We start from the raw sequence: 18,785 nt of genomic DNA, 5'->3' as shown, positions 1-18,785 counted from the left end.
CATCCTTAAGTTTATTAAGAGCTCTTTTCAATGTACCAACGAAACGTTCGGCTTGCCCATTTGATTGGGGATGGTATGGAGCAGATTTGATACGAACTGTGTTCCATTGTCAGAGACTAAAGTATCACAGTTTCCAAATCGAGCAAATACTTCGGTAAGTTTTGAAATGATTGTAGCTGAGTTTATATTATGAACTTGGAAAATTTCTGGCCACTTTGAAAACGCGTCGACCATTACCAGGTAGTATAACCCATTGCAGGGGCCAGCTATATCTACATGTATGCGTTCCATTGGTTTAGATGCCAAGGGCCATGACTTTAGTGAGTGTTTGACGGGGTTTGATGACGTCACTGCACACTTATGACAGTTTCTCACATATGTGGTAATATCTTCATCTATTCCAGGCCAAAATACATGACATCTTGCAAGTGTTTTCATTCTCTCCTTACCTGGATGCCCACGATGTAAATCTTTAAGTAATCTGTTCCTAAGACATTCAGGGATAACAATTCTGTCATTGTACATCACACATCCTTGAACGATACTGAGATTATCTCGCTTTACATGATAGGGTTTTAAATCTTGTGCTAATTTGGAACCCCATCCATTTTTAAGTGAATTGACTACAGTTTGTAATGTTTTGTTTTTGAGTGTTGCTTGTTTTACCATGTTGAAAGTTATGGGAAGCTTGCTGATATGTCCTTGTAATGATGCCGCACAATCTTCTTCCAATGTCATACAAGCGATAACAATATCCTCATCTACTGTGGAGGTATTGCTAATAAGTCTTGATAGCATATCAACGCACCCAAAATCCTTTGTATTTATGTATTGTATTTTGAAATTGTACATCATGAGAGTTAACGCCCACCGTTGCAACCTGTTTGCTGTATATACAGGTATACCCTTTTTACTGCCGAATATTGAAAGAAGTGGTTTATGATCAGTACACAGCGTAAATTCTCGTCCATAGATGTATCTATGGAACTTCTTTACAGCATATATTAACCCCAAAGCTTCTTTCTCTATCTGTGAGTAGTTCTTTTCAGCTGGTGTTAAGGTGCGAGAAGCATGCTCAATAACCTTTTCCGAGTTGTCAGGGAAAACGTGGCAAATATATGCTCCAATTCCTTTCCCAGAGGCATCCGCAGCAACTTTTATTGGTAAGTCAGGGTTAAAATGTGTTAACAGTAGATCCGAATTTAAGATTTCTTTGAACTTTTTGAATGATTGTTGACATTCATTATTCCATTCGAATTCAACATCCTCGTGAAGTAAGTTGTCCAAAAGTGATCTTAAATTTGTTATATTATGAATATACTTGCCATAGTAATTGACAGACCCGAGAAATGATCTAAGTTCAGTTTTATTTGTTGGTGGAGGCAATTCTGTGATAGCTTTGATTTTGTCTGTATCTGGCCGTAGTCCTGATGGTGTCATGATATTCCCCAAATATTTGACTTCTTTTGCGAAAAACTTACATTTATCGTACTTAATATGAAAATTGTACTCGCGAAGTCTGTTAAGTACCATGCGAACATTTTGTAAATGCTTTTCTGTCGTTTTTCCACCTATGATTATATCATCTATGTAGGCTGCGGTATCATCTATTCCCGCCAGCATGGTGTCCATAAGCTGTTGGAATGCTCCTGGAGCACTCTTAACTCCTGGAGCAAGACGATTGAACATGAATAAACCCTTTGATGTGTTTATTGTGAGGAGTTTTGCTGAATCAGGGGTGACTTCTGTTTGCAAGTAGGCATCGGAGAGGTCAATGTGGGAAAACATACAACTGTTTCCAACTTTTGCGTATAAGTCTTCCGGACGATGCAAAGGATATCGATGTGGTTCTAAACTATCGTTAAGTCCAGAAGAATAGTCACCACAAATGCGCACCTTGCCGTTGGATTTCTTTACAGCAACAATTGGTGCCGCCCACTCTGAATATTCAACTGGGGTAATGATTTGTAAAGACTGGAGCCGTTGTAATTCTTCTTCGATTAGAGGAAGCATAGCGTAGGCTACGAGTCTCTTCGCTCTAAACACTGGCTTGTCATTTGGTTTTAGATTAAGCTGTACTTGGACCTTTGTACATTTCGATGGTGTATCTTGGAAAATGTCCGCAAATTCTGTTTTGATTTTAGTTAGTTCCTGGTTTGTTGACTGTTTTGACTGAATTTGACAACATACGCTACTTAAGGGTTTGTCCCATAGTCCAAAAATGTTACACCAATCTGCACCGAAAACGCAAAGAGAATCAATGTCTACAACGGATAAATTGCATTGTTTTACTTCACCTGATAGCCGAACGATACACACAGAAAAAAAAGTGTCTTGTAAATTTAAGGACCATTTTGACTTCCACATAGTTCAACAAATTTACTGTAATATAGTTCATTTTTCGTAACCACAACGAAAATTAACTTAGCTAAAGCAAAACTTATAAAAATTCAGTAAATGTTTTTTAGTTCACTAACTATGAAATGGGAAGGATTTTTCCTTAAATAAATTTCCAACACAGTAGTTAATGCATCGTTGATTCTATTATAAAAATACATGGGCAATATAAAAATTTTACTACGAAATGTGGACAATTTACTAAGAAAAAAATTTGTATGGAAAAAAATTTTTGTAGTAAAAATTAACTTAACGACATTACCGATTCGTACGATGGCTACCTACAGATTATTTCCCTTTTTATTATATGTTGGAGTGTTTTTACTCACATTGAAAATTTTAGATAAAGTATAATAAAAAGTAGTTAATATAAACCTTGACGGGTGTATATAATTTTTTATAGATTCCTCATAGATTTGGTATATATTTTACCTTAACTTATAGATAGAATTCCAACTAATCAATAAACGTGCTACTGGAAAATGTGAGTGCATCATGCGAAGGAGTTTTTAGAGACATTTTGTGTATATCTCGTATGATTGTTTGTGTTTGTTATTGCGTCATTTATGCTGTTGTTGGTTGTTTTGATTCTAGAGACAATGGAATGTTCCTTGTGTGTTGTTGGTATCTTTTGTGGTGAGAGTTGTTTTTTTGCAATAGCAAGATCAGAAAGGGATCGTGTGTGTGTGTGTGGAGTTGTTTTTCTTTACGGCAGGTATGTATCCCTTATGACTATTTGTGTTTTGAGTGTTATTGTTGCATTCAGTTATGTTGATGCATTTATGAAGTGCACACGTGGATTTAATTTTGCAAAATTGTACGTGCGGTATTGGTGTTTATTAATGAAAATACATTTATTTCGAAACATTTTAGAAACTGAGAAGTGAATGATGTGATGTTAGAAGAATCAAAAACGCTTTTTATTGATAAAAAACAAATAACAGATTAAGGAACTGTATATTTCTGTTAATATGTTAGTTTAAAATTAGTGCGGATTTTAAATTGATTTACATAAAAAATATACAACATGAGTGGTAATAGGATGATTTATATTTATTCTACATCTGGATCACAGGTTGAGAAGCAACCATTTTTTTGAATCTACAGTATGTCAAGAAAGTCTTTTGACATTGCCAAATATTTAAAATTCCAGAAATAATTGAAGTAAAAATCGAGTTGTTAATTCGTTTTGAGAAAAATAAAATATGTATACTTTGCAAAATACATAATTAAATATTTTTTAAAATTAAATTATATTTAATTTTGGAACAAAACATAATTTTTATCCTATTGTCAAAACACTTTCTTGACATTCTGTATATTTTTGATGTTACAGCAATTCCTACAGGTGAGTACTAAGTTCGAGTTTAGCCGCTAAAATTAAAAATAAATCACTAAGCAAAGTATAAAATTATACGTCTTCGATACAAATTTAAATATAACTTGATGGAGAATAGCCCAAATCAAGTTTTTTATAAAGATTATTTTTTATAATGGATTATTAAAGAAAACTTATCATGGAAATTGCAATTTTAGCCGCTAAACTCGAACTTAATATCCATCTTAAATACTAAATGCTTTACTGACAAGTGGAAATTATGTCTAATTTTATAATATTTTTTATTTCAAATATATTCTTAGAATAATTTCAATAACGTCCCATTTGTCCATGGATATGATTCCAATAGTGTACCTACTGGATGGATTTTTCAATGTGGTAAGTTATTCTATAAACGGTATTTTGTCCGTTTTTAATAAAACCAAAATTTCAATTTATTAAAAATTATTTTTTTCACTTGCAGGTAGACAGGTCTCGTAATGGTAATTTTTTGAATATTCTTACTGTTTAATACTAATTAAGCTGATATCCTTATTGGCTCTAGGAAATACTCTTGAAAACCGTAAGTTAAAGATCAATATGAACGATAGAATTAATTAATTAATAATATTTTTCTTATATTTTGTATAAATTTGCAATTTCAGATGCTTATAAGCCAGATCCGCCCAACAAAAGTTAGCCAAAATCGATGAAATTGGACAATTCAATTAAATATAGCAACGTATGCCACATATATCTTTCATATGGATAGAAAACATGGAAATTTAAATTAATTAGTTTAGTCCTAATAACATAGAATGTTACTCTTTTGAAGAAGCAATTACTAACTACCGACAAGTAAATGCGTCCAACGTACTAATAAAAATATTTCCTTTATTGTATATCATAAGCCATAGTTTTGTGTAATATAATAATAATTTTTTGAAATAAAATACTGGTGGTTATAGAAAATTTACGTGTTTTGTACGAAAAATTTCTTAGTTGTATACAGGCTTGTTGTACCTTTGATTCCTCAATTTCTCTACTTTTTTTAAAATTATACCGACAAACAGTTTATTTCAAACCAATTTCTTAATACAGGTTTCCCAAAAAATTGTTAATTTTTCCGGATAGCAGGAATATTTTGAATGAGTTTAACTATATTCTTCCCACAGCATAGTAATAATGAACTAAAATACGATGTAATACATGAACTAATTTATAAGAAAATCATGAACTTATCTAGATGAAAAAAATCTTTGGCGCCAAATCATGGTCATTCTTACTATGGGTTAGTTCATTTTTCATAAAAAATAGTAAACTTTTTTTTCGGTGCATGGAACTTCGGCGATAAGTCGTATTTCATTTTTAGAAGCGCTTGTCACATGTTTATTCGTTACCTCCAGCCCTGGTTTTCCCATTTTAATCCATTGGCTTTTACCGACAATTGATACATCGGATGCGGTATCGATTTGCATTTTAATATCATAATCCTGTTGAATAGCCGTGGAATTTTTGATTGGGTTGATGTTGACCGTAACATATCGTCGATTTGATGCATAAGAAACTTTGTTGATTTGAACCACGCTCGTTCTTGGGTTATTTGATTTCTTCTTGTACTTTTGAGCTTTATGAGTTTGTCCTTGGTTGTTTTGCGGTTTATTTTGTTTTGGACTCTTACAATATCCTTCTTTATGACCAATGGTATTACACTGTGTGCAATTATGTTGAGCGTAGTTGCAGTATTTTGAATAATGCATCGCTCCGCAGTTCCAACACGGGGTCTTTGGAACTGTTGTTGTTTTTGATTTCTGTGACTTTCCAGTGGCTTTAACTGAATGCACATTTAGTGGCGTATTTCCTTGAACTAAAGCTGTATCATGTTTCAAATTCAGCAATCTCTGTGCCCCTGTCACCAACTTATTCAGATTGTGGTTAGAATCGTCTTCAAGAAGGGATAAGCATCTCATCCGGACTTCGGAATCATTGTGAGCTTGTAGTCCACAGACAAATACTAAACTCTTGAACTGATCCGAATTCATTTCCGAAAGCTTAAAATTTTCACACGCTACATTCACTCTCGCTGCATACGTTACCAAATCTTCTTGAGGGTTTTTTATGGTTTGCAAACATTTGTATCTGGTACTGAAAAGACTTTCCTGTATTCCGAATATTTCATTAAGTATCTTGACTGTCTCCGCAAATGTTAGATCTCTTGCATTCCTTGGTAAGATGAATGATGAATATTTGTTATACGCTACAGAGTTTAGCTTGCGCATTAACAATCTAACTTTAGCACCATCTTCCAAAGATGCGCCTTCCACAAGGAAAATATCTTCATATCGGGTGTACCAATTGTTGAAAGTGAAGCCATCTGATACATCATAGCAAAATTCTGTGATGCTATTCGATAGCTTTTCCATTAGTTGGTCTTGGTTTAAAGGCGTGCCTTTTGTTAAACTCTCAAGGAGTTTGCCTTGTAATGTTAGGAGCTGCAGAATTTTTTCGTCCGCCATAATCCTCGTCGCCAAAATTTGTTACAGTTTAGGAAATTTTGGAAATGAATAGACACACTGTTTTATCTCAAACCACAGAAATCTTTATTGTAAGTTCAAACTCTAAATAAAAACTAAAATCTAAATGAAAAAATATGTATCCATTGGTATACAAAACTCAATGGTAAGTTGATGGAAAATCAATGATAGTTTGTTAAAATTAATTATATGAATTGCAAAGTGCTGTATTTGCAAGTGACTCTAACAAAAACCATAAAAATAAAAAACTTATTTAGTTCGCAAAATATCATAAAAATGTTAAATTCACTTCCAAAGCACTGAATTCGGATCACATCTTAAGAAATGATACAAATTCAGTGCAACGGTTGTTGAAATGGTTGACGTCCATGCTATGACAAGCCCATGTTAAATTCATCGCTTCTGCGCCAATTTTGCACTACTCCCGGATGAAAAAGGAAAATTTTCACTACTTCTTTGGCGACGCTTGTTTTGCTGGGGAATAGTTTCCCAGCAAAAAGGGCTGCCAGTAGTTTGGATCCCAAACTTGTGATACGAAAGTAGTGCAAACATGGATCATCTCCAATGAATTTTACATGGGCTTGTCATAGGACGGAAGTTCTTCGTTTTCGGATCCTTTGCATTGCTTTAGAAGTTGGATCTTGGAAGTGAAAAAATCCGCTGCGGTGAACTTTTTTATTTTATTTTATTTTATTTTTTTAATTTTTGTTGATTTTCTATTCTTTTTTGCGACATTTTATTGTCGAAAATTTCAATTTTTAATTTAAACCGCGAAATATCATATTTTCCAAGACTGGTCTCAAGAACTTCATTGGAAGTGGACAAAAATTTATGGAGGGATGCTTTTAAAAAGAAATGTTTGTGGAATAACTTTTCATTTTTTTTTTGCTGGGTCATTACAGACTTTAAATAGTTCACTAAGAATATTCCTATAAATCTTTTCTACGAAAATCGTTCATTATGAGCTTTTCTATAGAAAAAATTATATTTTGAAGGTTTTGTTGATCTTACAGGAGATAACCTTGTGCTAAATTTGAGTACGATCGGTTTATAAATGAGGCCACTAAAAATAAGGTTCTAAGGTGCAAATTTTTAAAAATTGGGCGCTACATATATATGGGAGCTATATCTAAATGTGATCAGATTTTTTCCAAATTCAATAGGGTTCGTCCTCGTACCAAAAAAACACCACATACCAAATTTTATCAAAATCGGTTAATAATTGCGACCGGAATCCTGCGAACAACAAATACATAGACGGACGGTTGGACGGACACCAAGCGATAGATCGTCTCAGGTGGTGCTGAGTCGATCGGTATATATTTTATGGGGTCTAAAATCAATATTTCTGGTAGGCACATTTTTTTGTCAGATCAAAGTTATTATACCCTGACCACTCGTGAACTTTTCTATGAAAAATTTTCATTATGAAAAAAATTATTAACTCTTCTATAAAAAAAAGGTCATAGGGAAGTTTCCTCTAAAAAAAAATCATTATGAGTTAAATAAAATAAATAAATAAATAAAATAATTGCGACCGGAATCCTGCGAACAACAAATACATAGACGGACGGATGGACGGACACCAAGCGATAGATCGTCTCAGGTGATGCTGAGTCGATCGGTATATATTTTATGGGGTCTAAAATCAATATTTCTGGTAGTGACATTTTTTGGCAGATCAAAGTTATTATACCCTGACCACTCGTGAACTTTTCTATGAAAAATTTTCATTATGAAAAAAATTATTAACCCTTCTATAAAAAAAGGTCATAGGAAGTTTCCTTTAAAAAAAATCATTATGAGTTTTTCTATCACAAACGTTATAATTAACTTTTGTATAAAATGTTAATTATAAACTTTTCTATATAAAAGTTCATCATGAACTATTCTATGAAGAAGATTATAGTTTCCTAAGAAAAAATTCATTATTAACTTTTGTGAAAAAGTTCATTGTGAACATTTGTATGAAAAAAGGTCATTGGAAAGTTTCCTATGAAAACAAGTTTATTACTTTTCTATGAAAACAAGTTTATTACTTTTCTATGAAAAAAACGTTATGAACTTTTCTATGAAAAAAAGTTCATTATGTAATTTGCTATGAAAAAAAGTTTATTATGAACTTTTCTATGAAAAAAAGTTCATTATGTAATGTGCTATAAAAAAAAGTTCATTATGAACTTTTCTCTGAAAAAAGTTAATTATGTAATTTGCTATGAAAAAACCTTCGTTATGAACTTTTCTATGAAAAAGAGTTCATTATGAAATTTTTTATAGAAAATAGTTCATTATAAACTTTTCAATGAAAAACGTTTCTATAAGAAAATCTTTTATGAAATTTTCTATAGAATTTTTCTATGAAAAAGAGTTCATTATGAATTTTTCTATGGAAAAAAGTTCATTATATGAAACACAGTTCGTTATGAACTTTGCTATGAAAAAAGTTAATTATAAAATATTTTATAGAAAATATTTCATTATAAACTTTTCTATGAAAAACGTTTCTATAAGAAAATCTTTTATAAAATTTTCTATAGAATTTTTCTATGAAAGAGAGTTCATTATGAATTTTTCTATGGAAAAAAGTTCATTATATGAAACACAGTTCATTATGAACTTTTCTATGAAAAAAAGTTCATTATGAAATATTTTATAGAAAAAAGTTCATTATAAACTTTTCTTTGAAAAACGTTTCTATAAGAAAATTTATTATAAAATTTTCTATAGAATTTTTCTATGAAAGAGAGTTCATTATGAATTCTTCTATGGAAAAAAGTTCATTATATGAAACACAGTTCATTATGAACTTTTCTATGAAAAAAAAGTTCATTATGAAATATTTTATAGAAAAAAGTTCATTATAAACTTTTCTATGAAAAACGTTTCTATAAGAAAATCTTTTATGAAATTTTCTATAGAATTTTTCTATGAAAACGAGTTCATTATGAACTTTTCTATAGAAAAAAGTTCATTATAAACGTTTCTATAAAAAACGTTTCTATAAGAAAATCTATTATGAAATTTTTTATAGAATTTTTCTATGAAAGAGATTTCATTATGAACTTTTCTATGGAAAAAAGTTAATTATGAAATATTTTATAGAAAATATTTCATTATAAACTTTTCTATGAAAAACATTTCTATAAGAAAATCTTTTATGAAATTTTCTATAGAATTTTTCTATGAAAAAGAGTTCACTATGAACTTTTCTAGAAAAAACGTTTCTATAAGAAAATCTATTATGAAATTTTCTATAGAATTTTTCTATGAAAGAGAGTTCATTATGAACTTTTCTATGGAAAAAGTTCATTATATGAAACACAGTTCATTATGAACTTTTCTATAAAAAAAGTTAATTATGAAATATTTTATAGAAAATATTTCATTATAAACTTTTCTATGAAAAACGTTTCTATAAGAAAATCTTTTATGAAATTTTCTATAGAATTTTTCTATGAAAAAGAGTTCATTAGGAACTTTTCTATGGAAAAAAGTTCATTATATGAAACACAGTTCATTATGAACTTTTCTATGAAAAAAAGTTCATTATGAAATTTTTTATAGAAAATAGTTCATTATAAACTTTTCTATGAAAAACGTTTCTATAAGAAAATATTTTATGAAATTTTCTATAGAATTTTTCTATGAAAAAGAGTTTATTATGAATTTTTCTATAGAAAAAAGTTCATTATAAACTTTTCTATAAAAACGCTTCTATAAGAAAATCTATTATGAAATTTTCTATGAAAAAAGAGTTAATTATGAATTTTTCTATAGAAAATAGTTCATTATAAACGTTTCTATGAAAAACGTTTCTATAAGAAAATCTATTATGAAATTTTCTATAGAGTTTTTCTATGAAAAAGAGTTCATTATGAACTTTTCTATGGAAAAAAGTTCATTGTATGAAAAATGGTTCATTATGAACTTTTCTATGAAAAAAAAACTTATGATCCTTTCTATAAGAAATTTTCTATAGAAAAGTTCATTATTTGCTCTTCAAAATTTATTTGAAAACCTTCATCTCTATTACCAGACCTCCTAAGATTCCGTTGGACACATCCGTATCCAGACGTAAGGCATCCTTCCCCCATATTTCTCGTGACGTTGCAAAAGATACATAGAATTCATGAATTATGCACCATTGCAAGTATTTCGCAGATATTAATAAGGCAGAATGTAAAAAAACCAACAACAGCTACAACAAAAGTAAGAAATCCATCTGTATATCTTACATGAATATTGTTATGGAAACTCATTACCAAGACACCAGGAACCTATTTAACCATAGATTGTCATGTCAGTATGTCTGTCTGTCCACGCGTGGTGTTGTCTGCGGCATGAATGCTAACCAGCGGCTAGCCGTATTGAGCGGAAATCGCCCAAAGCAGCATAAAGAAATACCACCCGAGTTCAAATATTAGACACGTGCAGTTAAAATGGAATGTGGGCTAAGCGATATTAAAAGAATTTCCCTTATTTCACGATGCTGTCGATTTAATAATTGGCAATATTTCAATGAAATTATCTAATTTCGTTTATCAAGGACTCAATTTAAGATGAAAGAGATGCAGGTATAGGAATTTCTACTATATATGAAAAAAAAAGAATCGGCCATGTGGTTTCAGGCAAAAATTTCCATTAGACGCTAAAATCGCTAAAGTGAAAACTAAATCAATAAGAAAAAGGCATACAATTATACATATTTGTTGCAAATTTTTTTATAACTTGATGGGGAAAAGCCCAAAGCAAATTTTCACAAAGTTTGTATTCCTTACAATGGATTATTAAAGAAAAGTAATCATGAAAAAATTACGATTTTAGCGCCTAAACTCGAATTAATACCCACATTTTCCTTATAAAATCGCCACTGCTAAGTCGAAAACTTGTAAAAATTACTCAAATTTTCCTATTACTCTAATACACATACATATATCGACCGATAATGATAAATACACTATTGCGAAGTTGTACAAAAAATCGGTTAAAATATAAATATTTGTATATGGGAATATAAACATTCGTGAAGGAGTTGAGATGGTAACACAAATTTTGGTCTACAAAGTGGTGAAGGGTATAATATAGTCGGCCCCGCCCGAATTTAGACTTTACTTACTTGATTATAATTATACTAGTTGGGCCCGGTTCGCGTTGCTGGCCGCATTCAACAATACACAAAACAAGAGAACACAAAGTCAATTGAATCGATCGTCCGCAAAACACGTCCTTACCTTCAAACACAATTCATCAACTGGTTTATTTTTACTAATACCTCTTCGAACAAAATTGTTGGTTCGTAAGAAGTCGTGATAAAAAAAAAACACAAAATGCTCTTCCTTACAGAAGTGCAACTTGGTAAGCGAAGGAGGAAGCACCCGCTTACTCTAGTGTAACGGAATTGCTCTAATTTCAGCACTTCCATACTTTAACAAATTTTGCGTCGCCCGCTATAAACGAAGTGCTTAGTTAAATCTTTAGAAGAAATAGCGCTGAATTCTGCACCTAAAACTTTGCGCAGAATAGTAGTTCGTACAGTATGAACACTAATATTTAAGTGATTCCAATTTTATAATCAGTTTTTTGCTGGGTCCTTTATGATTTTTATACCCTGCGCCACACTGTGGAACAGGGTATTATAAGTTAGTGCATATGTTTGTAACACTCAGAAGGAGACGAGATAGACACATGGTGTCTTTGGCAATAATGCTCAGGGTGGGTTCCCGAGTCGATATAACCATGTCCGTCTGTCCGTACGTCCGTCCGTCTGTCTGTGAACACATTTTTGTGATCAAAGTCTAGGTCGCAATTTAAGTCCAATCGCCTTCAAATTTGGCACATGTTCCTAATTTGGGTCAGAATAGAACCCTATTGATTTTGGAAGAAATCGGTTCAGATTTAGATATAGCTCCCATATATATCTTTCGCCCGATATGCACTAATATGGACCCAGCAGCCAGAGTTTTATACCGATTTGCTTGAAATTTTGTACAAACATAACACTTAGTCGTATAGTCAAGTGTGCAAAATTTGATTGAAATCGGTTCACATTCAGATATAGCTCCCATATATATCTTTCGCCCGATATGGACTTATATGGCTCCAGAAGCCAGATTTTTGGCCGAATTTGGTTGAAATTTTGCACTAGGAGTACAATTAGTAGTACAGTCAAGTGTGCAAAATTTGATTGAAATCGGTTCACATTTAGATATAGCTCCCATATATATCTTTCGCCCGATATGGACTTATATGGTCCCAGAAGCCAGATTTTTGGCCGATTTTGGTTGAAATTTTGCACTAGGAGTACAATTAGTAATATAGTCATGTGTGCCAAATTTGATTGGAATCGGTTTAGATTTAGATATAGCTCCCATATATATGTTTTTCTGATTTCGGCAAAAATGGTCAAAATACCAACATTTTCCTTGTTAAATCGCCACTGTTTAGTCGAAAAGTTGTAAAAATGACTCTAATTTTCCGAAACTTCTAATACATATATATCGAGCGATAAATCATAAATAAAGTTTTGCGAAGTTTCCTTTAAATTGCTTCAGATTTAAATGTTTCCCATATTTTTTTACTAACATTGTGTTCCACCCTAGTGCATTAGCCGACTTATATTTTGAGTCTATAGATTTTGTCCAGATCGAGTGATATTTAAATGTATGTATTTGGGACAAACCTTTATATATAGCCCCCAACACATTTGATATGGTATCGAAAATTTAGATCTACAAATATACCCTGGTGCAGGGTATAATATAGTCGGCCCCGCCCGACTTTAGACTTTCCTTACTTGTTTTTTACTAAAATTGTGTTCCACCCTAGTGCATTAGCCGACTTAAATTTTTAGTCTATAGATTTTGTAGATGTCTATCAAATTATGTCCAAATCGAGTGATATTTAAATGTATGTATTTGGTACAAACCTTTATTTATAGTCCCAAAGACATTTGACGGATGTGATATGGTATCGAAAATTTAGATCTACAAAGTGGTGCAGGGTATAATAAAGTCGCCCCCGGCCGACTTTAGACTTTCCTTACTTGTTTTTTATAAAAAAAGTTCATTACGAACTTTTTTCCTATGGAAAATTTATCATAAAATGTTATAGAAAAGCTCGTTGTGAACGTTTCTTCGTATAGAAACATTCATTTCGAACTTTTTCTCGTTATAGAAAGTTTCACTATAACTTTTTCATATAGAGCAGTTCGTTATGAATTTTTTCTTATAGAAAAGTTCATTATTTCGATTTACCGATTCGACCAGTTTTTGCATGGGTACAGTATGGTGAAAATGGTCATGATTTGGTGCCAATGATTTTCTTCTTTACTTTTAGTTCACTTCTTCTTGTATGAGAGGGTGATGTTTTGTGAGTTTTAGCTAAAAAGTACACCAGGGCAACACATTTTGCTGATTTTTACAATGCTTTGTGCAAATCTCAAAATGTGGAGTATAATTTAATTCAATTTTTGCACAAGGTTCTTCATTCTTCCTATAAGTTTATTTTGAATATTTTTATTTTTTTTTTTAATTTGTTTATGATTTTTTTTATTCTTCTAATAGGAGAACCCTTTGTTCTACACAAATTGGAAAATTTGTCTGATATGTATACCTTCCATTCCATTCCCTTAGTTTTGTTTGTTCTTTTGAAGACACTAACCATACATATGATAGCAATCAAAGTATCTCGCCAAATGAATAAAAATAAAGACCTTGGATGTTGTCTAATAACTGTCATAGTTGTGGCTAGCAGACAGTCTACATTTTGTCGAAATAATGAACCCAAAAGAAAAAGTTAAATTGTCCTCCATTTCTTAACAAGCAAAAAGAAAACTTCATAAGATTTATAAAGCAATGGTCGATAAATGATGGTAATCCCAAGTTATGACAGCATAAGACATCGACCATCAGCCTGCCGGTCGCAGCAACAGGACATTGGCCTCTAAGAATAATAAAAGGATATGGTTTTTTATATACCATTTAATAAGGAAGTGTTATACATTGAGACATATAGAAGGATTTTTTTAGTGTGTTGGATAAGAAATTTCATTTGGTTTTTGATGTAGAGCAAAGGATTTGGAATAAAATCGATGACACATATTCTGCTTTTGAGGATATAGCGTGGAGTGTCATTGAGTTTCGGAGGGTTTTCTTCAAATAATTAAATTAAATATGTTCGTGTTAAGAGGCCGATTTTCTTCTCCCATTTTTAAAGCCGTAAAAATTATCATACCTCAACTCATTTTGGCTTTAAAATGTTGTCCTTAAAAATATATTTTTTTTCTGCGAAAAACTATTCACCAAAAATAAATGTAAGCGAACAGAATTATATTAAGCCACAAATAGAAATACTAGAAATGACGTTATCGCATTATTAAGATGTAAAAATGTAAAGCGAAAATCTTCAAGTCGTGAGAAATATTCTTATCATAGGATATAAAGGCAATGCCAAAAAGAAAAAGGATGAAAAACTTTAGCAATTCTTTTTCCAGATTGTCTGTGAAATCATCCGAAACTGTTGCTGTCGTTACTATTGGCCTTCTTTGTCGCCCCCTTTTTGTATTTGAGTTCAATAGTAACGAGACGAAAAATATAAGCATTTCTATCTATTTTTTTTTTTGTTTTCAATACGATTAATCCGTTAAATAGTCCAAAGACTATTTGGCGCCACTCATACCCTATAGATTTGTGTGTTTCTTTAGCCCTTTTGGCCCCTTTTGAAATTTCGCTAGTATTACTATGTACACCGCTTTGCGTTGGCGAAACTAATGACAAAACTTCGTGGCTCAACGGATGTTGTAGTATGCCGACAAAACGGAAACGGAAGTAGAGTAATATCTTTTATTAAAGGAAATCAAAAGAAAGTGTCTTTTTGCATGAAAACAGAGGATGGAATATTTTGTAACAAACATACAAATAAGAGAGACACTAAGCTTATATACTCTCAATAATCGAAACAAAGTTTACTGGGATCTAAAGATTTTGACCTTTGTTTAAGAATTATTCGTATTGATACCGAATGAAAGAAATGGCTTCTTTAAAATATAGACATGCACTAGGGAGCTAAGTAGAATTAAATGTCAACATTTTATTTCTATAGAAAATTTTTATCAAAAGTTTTGTTTTCTATATAAAATTTTTTCAAAATTTTAGTTCTATAAAAAAATGTTATCAAAATTTTATTTCTATAGAATATTTTGTCAAAATTTTATTTCTGTAGAAAATGGTGTCAACATTTTATTTCTATAAAAAATTTGGTAAATTTTTGTTTTCTATAGAAAATTTTGTTAAAATTTTTATTTTTATAGAAAATTTTATTTAAATTTTATTTCTATAGAAAATTTTGTCTAAATTTTATTTCTATCGAAAATTTTCTCAAAATTTTATTTCTATAGAATTTTTTTTTCAATAGAACATTTTGTCAAAAGTTTATTTCTCTAGAAAATTTTTTCAAAAATTTATTTCTATAGAAAATTTTGTCAAAAGTTTATTTCTATATAAAATTTTGTCAAAAGTTTATTTCTGTAGAAAATTTTGTCATTTTTTTTTTTCAACAGAAAATTTTTTCGAAAATTTTTTTCTATAGAAAATTTTGTCAAAAATTTATTTCTATAGATAATTTTGTCAAAACTTTATTTCTATACAAAATGATGTAAACATTTTATTTATCTTTTAATGACTTCTTTAAAATATAGACATGCGCTAGGGAGCTGACTAGAATTAAATGTCAAAATTTTATTTCTATATAACATTTTATCAAAATTTTCGTTCTATATAATATTTCATCGAAATTTTATTTCTATAGAAGATTTTGTCAAAATTTTATTTCTGTAGAAAATGGTGTCAAAATTGTATTTCTATAAAACAAATATTGTCAAAAATTTTTTTCTATAGAAAAATTTGTCAAAATTTCACTTCTATAGAAAATTTTGTGAAAATTGTATTTGTATACAATTTTTTTAAATTTTATTTCTATAGAAAATTTTGTCAAAATTTTGTTTCTATAGAAAATTTTGTCAAAATGTTATTTCTATAGAAAATGTTGTCAAAATTTTATTTCTATAGAAAACTTTGTTAAAATTTTATTTCTATAGAGAATTTTGACAAAATTTTAATGCTATAAAAAAATTTGGCAAAATTTTATTTCTATAAAAAAATTTGGCAAAATTTCATTTCTATAAAAAAATTTGGCAAAATTTTATTTCTATAGAAAGTTTTGTAAAAAATTTATTTCTATAGAAAATTTTGTCAAAAGTTTATTTCTATAGAAAATTTTGTCAAAAGTTTATTTCTATAGAAAATTTTGTCAAATTTTTTTCAATAGAAAATTTTTTCAAAAATTTATTTCTGTAGAACATTTTGTCAAAAATGTATTTCTATAGATAATTTTGTCAAAACTTTATTTCTATATAAAATGATGTAAAAATATTATTTATTTTTAAATGACTTCTTTAAAATATAGACATGCGCTAGGGAGCTAACTAGAATTAAATGTCAAAATTTTATTTCTATATAACATGTTATCAAAATTTTCGTTCTATATAATATTTCATCGAAATTTTATTTCTATAGAATATTTTGTCAAAATTTTATTTCTGTAGAAAATGGTATCAAAATTTTATTTCTATTAAAAAAATTGTCAAAAAATTTTTTCTATACAAAATTTTGTTAAAATTTTTATTATTAATTTTATAGAAAATTTTACCTTCATTTTATTTCTATGGAAAATTTTTTAAAAATTTTATTTCAATCAAAAATTTTATCAAAATTTTATTTCTATAGAAAATTTGTTTTCAATAGAAAATTTTTTCAAAAGTTTATTTCTATAGAAAATTTTGTCAAAAGTTTTTTCTATAGAAAATTTTTTCAAAAGTTTATTTCTGTAGAAAATTTTTTTAAAAGGTTATTTCTATAGAAAATTTTGTCAAAAGTTTATTTCTATAGAAAATTTTGTCAAATTTTTTTCAATAGAAAATTTTTTCAAAAATTTATTTTTATAGAATATCTTGTCAAAAATGTGTTTCTATAGATAATTTTGTCAAAACTTTATTTCTATACAAAATGATGTACAAATTTTATTTATTTTTAAATGACTTCTTTAAAATATAGACATGCGCTAGGGAGCTAACTAGAACTAAATGTCAAAATTTTATTTCTATATAACATTTTATCAAAATTTTCGTTCTTTATAATATTTCATCGAAATTTTATTTCTATAGAATATTTTGTCAAAATTTTCTTTCTGTAGAAAATGGTGTCAAAATTTTATTTCTTTAAAAAAAATTGTCTAAAATTTTTTTCTATAGAAAATTTTGTTAAAATTTTTATTATTAATTTTATAGAAAATTTTATCTTAATTTTATTTCTATAGAAAATTTTGTCTAAATTTTATTTCTATCGAAAATTTTTTCAAAAGTTTATTTCTATAGAAACTTTTGTCAAAAGTTTATTTCTATAGAAATTTTTTTCAAAAATTTATTTCTATAGAAAATTTTGTCAAAAATTTATTTCTATAGATAATTTTATCAAAACTTTATTTCTGTACAAAATGTTGTAAAAATTTTATTTCTATAGAAAATTTTGTCAAAATTTTATTTCTATAGAAAATTTTGTCAAAATTTTGTTTCTATAGAAAATTTTGTCAAAATTTCGTTTCTATAGAACATTTTGTGAAAATTGTATTTTTATAGAATTTTTTTTTTTAATTTTATTTCTATAGAAAATTTTGTGAAAATTGTATTTTTATAGACATTTTGTTAAATTTTATATCTATAGAAAATTTTTTCAAAATTTTATTTCTATAGAAAACTTTGTTAAAAATTTATTTCAATAGAAAATTTTGACAAAATTTTATTTCTATAAAAAATTTGAAAAAATTTTATTTTTACAGAAAAATTTTTCAAAGTTGTATTTCTATAGAAAATTTTTTAAAAATTGTTTTTCTATAGAAAAATTTCTCAACATTTTTATTTATATAGAAATATTTGCCAAAATTTTTATTTTTATAGAAGATTTTATATAAATTTTATTACTATAGAAAATTTTGTCTAAATTTTATTTCTATAAAAAATTTTGTCAAAAGTTTATTTCTATAGAAAATTTTGTCAAAAGTTTATTTCTTTGGGAAATTTTGTCAAAATTTTATTTTTATAGAAATTTTGTTTTCAAAATTTTATTATATAGAGAATTTTGTCAAAATGTTATTGCTAGCGAAAATTTTGGAAAAATTTTATTTCTGTAGAAAATTTTAGCACAATTTTATTTCTATAGAAAATTTTATCAATATTTTATTTCTATAGAAAATTTTGTCGAATTGTTATTTGTATAGACATTTTTCTGAAAATTTCAATAGAATATTTTCTAAGAATTTTATTTCTAGAGAAAATTTTGTCAAAATTTTATTTCTAAAGGAATTTTTTTCAAAATGATATTACTATAGATAATTATAACAAAATTTTATTTCTATAAAATTTTAGAAAAGTTTTATTTCTATAGACATAAAAATTTTGCAAAATTTAATGTCTATAGAAAATGTTG

The 18,785-nt window shown here is 28.7% G+C and overlaps 1 protein-coding gene and 1 long non-coding RNA gene across 5 annotated transcripts in view; both read left to right on the top strand.

The window, feature by feature from the left end:
* foxo (forkhead box, sub-group O) overlaps positions 1-18,785 on the top strand; it is a 229,293-nt gene that overhangs the window by 141,385 nt on the left and 69,123 nt on the right. The gene's annotated exons all lie outside the window — the stretch shown is intronic.
* LOC142222255 (uncharacterized) lies at positions 4,037-4,687 on the top strand. The gene is made up of 3 exons (XR_012718288.1): positions 4,037-4,114; positions 4,200-4,298; positions 4,381-4,687. It is a non-coding gene; the product is annotated as an uncharacterized LOC142222255 (long non-coding RNA).

Source organism: Haematobia irritans, chromosome 1 (genome assembly GCF_050003625.1).
Source record: "Haematobia irritans isolate KBUSLIRL chromosome 1, ASM5000362v1, whole genome shotgun sequence".
Taxonomy (NCBI): Eukaryota; Metazoa; Arthropoda; class Insecta; order Diptera; family Muscidae; genus Haematobia; species Haematobia irritans.
The sequence above is the reverse complement of the archived record's forward strand: the minus strand, read 5'-3'. Positions and strand labels throughout refer to the sequence as shown.